Source organism: Sapajus apella, unplaced genomic scaffold (genome assembly GCF_009761245.1).
Source record: "Sapajus apella isolate SASKATOON/1434 unplaced genomic scaffold, GSC_monkey_1.0 scaffold4, whole genome shotgun sequence".
Lineage (NCBI taxonomy): Eukaryota > Metazoa > Chordata > Mammalia > Primates > Cebidae > Sapajus > Sapajus apella.
In genome coordinates this window covers 20,377,251-20,384,105 of record NW_022436944.1, presented here as the reverse complement: position 1 = coordinate 20,384,105, position 6,855 = coordinate 20,377,251, and the positions used below count along the sequence as shown (strand labels likewise).

At 34.7% G+C, this 6,855-nt stretch overlaps 1 pseudogene; it reads left to right on the top strand.

The window, feature by feature from the left end:
• Positions 1–5,948: 5,948 nt before the first annotated feature.
• Positions 5,949–6,519, top strand: LOC116537982 (annotated as a pseudogene).
• Positions 6,520–6,855: the final 336 nt, after the last annotated feature.

Sequence of the window (6,855 nt, the reverse complement as noted above, 5' to 3'; positions counted from 1 at the left end):
TCTTCTTCTTCTTCTTCTTCTTCTTCTTCTTCTTCTTCTTCTTCTTCTTCTTCTTCTTTTTGTATTTGAGACTGTTACAAAACTAGAAATGAGGCAGTGTTTATGACAGGTTAAAAAACATTGTCTGAAAATAAGCTGCTTGTTTACTAGCTTGTTTACTAGGGCAATCAAGACTAAAAATGTGAATTATAAGATTGTTATTTCAATTTTTATTTCTTTGCCTTTCTCATTTTTAGTCTCCAGGACTGAATATTTACTCCTGGAAATGAACATGGTAAAAATTTAAAATTTGTATCAACTTCCACTGAGTAAGTCTTTAAATAAAGGGGGAAAATAAATAAATAAATAAAAAGATAAACAAAGCTTGCTTATTCTGATAACCAATTAGATTGTCAAATTCCATGATGTACTTGGAATAATTTAACATTTTGACATAATATCTTCTGTTTAAGAAATCTAATTATATATTTTCTAGTTTAAAACAGTCTAATTACACATTTAGGTAGAAATGTGAGCCCTAAAGAAATCTGTATCTTAGTTTAATAGCCGGAATATTATTTTCTTTTTGTTTTCCAAAGATTTTTTCTTTTGGGTACATAGTTTTAAAATAATATGAAATATATTCACCACCCAGTGTACATAGTGCTTATAATAGTATTGAATAATAAAAAGCCTAAGGTCCATTTTAAAATTTTACATATGATTACATTTAAGTTAATCTTCTTTATTTGTTTTCCTCTCATAAAAACGTACTCTGTTACCTCTGTCAGATTACATTAGAGGATTTAGGTGACATTCTTGTACCAGGGAAACTACAAACACTTCTACAGGCTATGTATTTATGCAGCCACAATAGATATAATCCTATTTTTATGAAGAACAAACATAGTTGACTTAAAATAAAAATACCTTCCTGAAATCACCTATATTCTATTCTATTTTGTCCAATTTAAAAAAATATCCTAAAAGCTTGTCTCAAAAATTTAAGCCAGATAAATCAGCATAATCCCTTGCCAAAGGTTGAAAAGATTGCAGTAAAAATCCAAACAGAATATCAACTAAGACCTGACAAAGCAAAAGAAGTAGTCGATTCAAATGAATGTCTTTTTGAATACACATTTGCTCATCTTTGCTCAAGGGTCAAAAACTGAGAATTACTCTGGAATAGAAATGGTGACTATATGACCTGTTGTTTAAAATGTGTTCCTAAACTGGCTTATAATTACCAAATTAATCTTGGAATATATTAAAAACCTATTTGCACAAACTATGTACAAGCGAAAAACGGAGCAGAGCACTTTACCTGTATTGATACAAAGCATTGCATAACGAGTATTTGTTTTTGTAGCTATTGTGGCTTTGGGAACAAGTAAATATAAACAGCGGGAAACACAAATATGGAGTCAGTGCAACTGGAGGTTGTCAGGGAGCAGTATGGTGGCTTTAGGAGCTGAATTCGGCTTGAAATAAGCTTTGTCTCAGTATGCGTAAGAGGCTTTGGCACTGTATCAGACCTCTAGGGCAACCACTCAGCAGGACAGGGATTATCTGGTGGTTCACTATAGTCTGTGCTTCCCAATTCATAGAAAACTTGCCTCCCTGTCATACTCTTACATTAACTCACTAGATACTAACTTTTCCATCTATATATATTTTTTTCTAGGATTTTAGGTCTTTTGGCAAAAAAAAAAAATAGTAGATGTTAATTCAGAATCTAAAAAGTAAGTTCATAAACATGATTGAGAAGACAGCAAACATTTGACATCTATAGATAGCAAAAAAGAATAACCATGGTAATTTTGCAAGCTGAGTTATTGCCATTTTCTGAAATTGATGTTTCTTTTTTATCGATTGTCCTACCGAAAATGTCCTAAGCACAAATTGACTGTATTTTAATATAACTGCTATTCACTCAAAGTTCCAAATATATTTCTATTCTAACAATGAGATGCTTTTTTTCCCCTTTTCTTTTCTTTCTTTTTTGAGGCTTGACAGGGTTAATTCCATTTAGCTGTGGGAAGACTATGCTGTGGTGGAAACCCCATGGTTATTCCAAATGCATGACCATCAAAGAGCCAGATTAGCTGAACGAGGAGGGAAAGGAAACTGTGCACTTCCTGTCTCTTAATAAAGCTAAGATTACAGAAGTATTTAATAACCATTGTGGGTTTTAATAGGAAATTGTAAGAACACTTTTGGTAATTCACCCTGTCTACAGATATCCTTGCAGATTGTTTTTGTTTAAGCTAAATATCTAAAAAATGTTATAAAATCAGGATTCTATTATGCATAGGACTGCTAAGTAATCAACTATAAAGGCATTAAAAGTTCTTTTTGGATATCTCATTTGCACGGAGAAGAGTGAGTTGCACCACGGCTAAGGAAAACAACAGCAATTGTTTTATAAGCACTGTGAAGGCAATAAAATGTGGATTCCTTATGTAGGTCCAAATGTAGCAGCTGGATTTGGCTTTATGAACCATGAAAAATAGTTCCCATCTGGAAGTTGGTGTTGAATAAAGATGCAACAGTAAGACAGCATTTTACATGAAATATTTTATACATGTCTAGCCCAATCCTTGGTACTTTCTTGTTCTAATTGGAAAACAATAATTGAGGATTAATGTGTTTAATATTAAATACCCACAACTTTCTTGATCTTCACTTGGAATTTATTTTGTGCATTGAAAACCAGCTAGGCAACAATTTTTTTTAATTTTATTAATAAATATTAGCACTTAATAGTAATTATACAACTGTAAACATAGTTACTCATAGTTACTTATTCTAAGATTTAAAATTCCATTGGTAGTGGTGATAAATTCTTTATTTATTGAAAAATGTATGCTAACATGTGCAAACTACTCTGTCGTTATGTAGCATATTACAAAATACTAATTTTTTCTTTGTATTCTTTATCAAACCTCCCATATTACAAATATTTTACATGTAATGAATGAAGTTACATATGAACTAGTCCTGAGGTTATTTTACTATCCCCCTGTTTATAGGGAGTCATATACTCAAATACAAAATAAACATAAATCTGTAAATCTAATTTTAGAAGATTTAGATAATGCTTATCAGCATGTTTCAATCACTCCCTGAATGTATTATGTAAATTGATCAAAATTATTGCATAGTGCCAACTTTTTTGATATATGTTTTGCATTCAACAAGGGGGAACATAATTTGCCCCCCTTTTGTAATTATAGCTAAAATTGAGAGGCTGAGCAGATAACAAGAAGGTTGACAATATTTATAGGCTACAATGGACATTGCATCATTTGATAAAGGTTGATCTAACTTTTAAGCTCAAAAAGCTATTGTTTAGGTTTATGCACATTGGTTGTTTCTTTAAAAGAGACAAAGGTTTTAAGTTACTAGTTTTAGTTCTTTTCTTTTTTAAAAAACTGTAATTTTGAGTTACTAATTACAGATACAACCAAGCCATCTTTAGTATATCTGCAAATAAAACAATTCTTTTTAGCATATTTTGAGGTTCAATGAAAACGAACAATAAAGTAAGAAAGGATAGAGGCAAAATAAAAAGTATAAATCTATTAAAATTTATTAAAATAATTTATTAGATAATTTTTTCTAAACTTTCAATCTTCCTTAAACGCTTATTTTTAAATTTATCTAACAGCAAGGAAGATCAGATATTGAATGTTATTATATTTTAAAGTAATTTTTCTTCATGTGAAAATTCCACATTATGATTATCATATGCAAATGTTTCATGTTTTCACACTTGTCTATAAGAATGAGTTGAGGGTAGAGAAGATAAAAAGCCTTTAGTATAGAGTGTAGTTTATAAGGTTTCAATCAGTAGTAGCAATTACGACTGAATAATGAAGAATCTTTCTTTTGTACTATGATGAACTTTGCTTAGGATGTTTATTAAGTTAATTATTTATTATAAGATAAGAGCAACAATATTCAGAAACTTAAGTTCTAAAAAGCCAAAATAGATTAATAATTGGTATGTGTAATGTGTAATATGAATTTTATCTATGTAAGGATAAAAAAATAAAACTACCAGAGACTTTATACTATGTTCTATTTTGATAACTACTCAAAACACTGATTTGTTAACTTGATTTTCAGCTTTTTACTAAACTGAAAACTATACAGCTTAAAGTTTGTAAAATACAAAATAGGGTATCGGGCTCCTTACAAATTATGTCATTAAAATATGAAAGATGAATGAATGTCAAGAGAGAAATATTTTTAGTTTTCTAATATAATTATGAATAACTTCTTTTTATAAATGGAAGAGAAGAATCCCTTCCTTCCCCATTCGTTTTCCTGTTTTTTTTTTGTTTTTTGTTTTTTAATTTTACTTTCCAGAATTTCATTATTTATGCCTCTGCAGAGGTGGGCCAAATGTTTCATACTCAGTCTTTTCTCTCTAAACACAACCTCGAAGGTGCAGCTAATATTGTACTATTCCACAAATAACATTTCTTACTGATTCTTCCCCTATAAGTCCTTTTATCTTTGCACTTGAAGAACTGGGATTGTCTTAGTAATTCATTAAGCAATCATTCATATATGTATTTGTATACCTATATACATACACAAATATATTCACATATACATATATGTGACATATATGTAGTTTATAATTTGTATTTATGATCTACTCTTTAGATAATCCATGCAAGTAAAATTTGTATCTCTAAGTACATTATACCTTTCTTAAAAGCAAGCACTATATTTTTACAATTTGATAGCTCATAACTCATAGCTTTGTACATGATAGGCAAACAACAAATACCTGTTGCTTCCATATTCTTGACGAAACATTGCATCAGTGATTTTGCCTCTCAGTGGACATTTGGCAATGTTTGAAGACATTTTTGGTTTTCACAATACGGGATGGAGTGGAAGCATTGCACGTGGTGCTACTGGCATCAGAAAAACAGACCAGGTTTGCTACCAAACATTCTACAATGCACAGGACACTTGTTTCCTTGCTGTAGTCTTATATGAGCTCACTAGTGTTTTAATTTCGAATCTTTACAGTGGAGAGTGCCCCTTCAATGATTAGGAGAGACACAAGATGGAAATAAAGATTTCATTACTTACAGGCCCTGGGGGTACACAGCACACTTGGAAGACACACACACACACACACACATACACACACGTGCGAGTGACAGAGAGAGAAAGAGAGAGATTATGGAGTGTGTTGTGAGACAGAAACCTGTGGGCCTACACCTTTATTGGATCCATGGCATCATCCAAACAGGTTTTCCACAAGGAGCTTTAATTGATGGGTTTGAAACAAGCAGGTACAAGTTTCAGGAGGTTCTGCCATGACTGATAAGAGGTTCCTGTGGTATATCTGCATAGTCCATGCTTGGTATAGGAATCAGCGGGGCCAGTCATGTAGGCTGCATGCAGTTGTTTCAAAGGGAGGTGGTCACCAAGAAGTTGTATAAAGTAGATACCTGCATGGAACACAGTGAGAAACTGGGAGGAGGTACGGAATTGAAAACTGTGTCAAGGGTGACTGAGCCCTGCTTCTGTTATGAGAAAGTCCAACTTAAGTGAAAGCTGATGCCAAGACAACATAAAACTATAAGAATTCACTATAATTAGGCAATAGCTTTTCCATCTATTTTTTTTCTACTAAGATTTTAAGTTTTTTTTTTTTGACACAAAATGTAGATTCTAAGACAAGAAACAATTATATAGGCAAAAGTTCTAATAATCCCACAGTTAAGAAACCCTACATTACATCAAATTCCACCATCACACAATAAAAGAATAAAACTCCCAAAAGATTTTTTGGTGGGAAAACAAAACATCTTTATAAAAATCTTAACAATATAATTTTTATCTAAAATCCTATTTAATTTCTCACTGAATGTGAAATAGTAGGCATTTTTTCCTTATAAAAATCATATTACGGGGTCTGTTGCGGGAGGGGACGAAGCAGCGCAGGCAGCGAGTGAGATGCAGCACCGAGGCCCCCTTCTCTCCCGCCTTGCCCTGTTGGCGCTCACCTCTGCGGTGGCCAGAAAGAAAGACAAGGCGAAGAAGGGCGGCCCGGGGAGCCAGCGCGCGGAGGAGTCAGCCTGGGGGCCCTGCACCCCCTGCAGCATGGATTGCGGCGTGGGTTTCCGCGAGGGCAGCTGCGGGGCCCAGACCCAGCGCATCCGGTGCAGGATCTCCTGAGACTGGGAAGGAGTTTGGAGCCTACTGCGAGTGCAATTTTGAGAACTGGGGTGCTTGTGATGGGGGCACCGGCACCAAAGTCCGCCAGGGCACCCTGAAGAAGGTGCACTACAATGCCCAGTGCCAGGAGACCATCCACGTGACCAAACCCTGCACCCCCAAGACCAAAGCCAAGGCCATGGCCAAGAAAGGGAAGGGGAAGGACTAGAAGCCAAGCCTGGATGACGAGGAGCCGCTGGTGTTACCTGGGGCCTGGCCCACGCCCTCCCTCTCCCTGGCCCGAGATATGACCCACCAGTGCCTTCTGTCTGCTTATTAGCCTTAATCAATCATGCCCGCCTGATCCCTCCCACTCCCCAGCCCCACCCCTAAGCCCAAAGCAGGGAGGAACAGGGGATTCTGGGAAGCCTGAGCCTCCCCTAAAGCAATGTGAGTCCCAGAGCCCACTTTGTTCTTCCCCACGATTCCATTACTAAGAAACGCATTAAATAAACTGAATTTCCTCCCCCCCACAAAATCATATTACACTTTTTCCTTAAACATTTATTTAATGAGCATACTTATTATGTAGATTTTTAACCATTTTGTCAAATAGTGTCTTTTCAGGTTGAAAACAGAGACATAGGAAGAAAAATCCAATAGAAAACTCATGGAAATTATACGTAT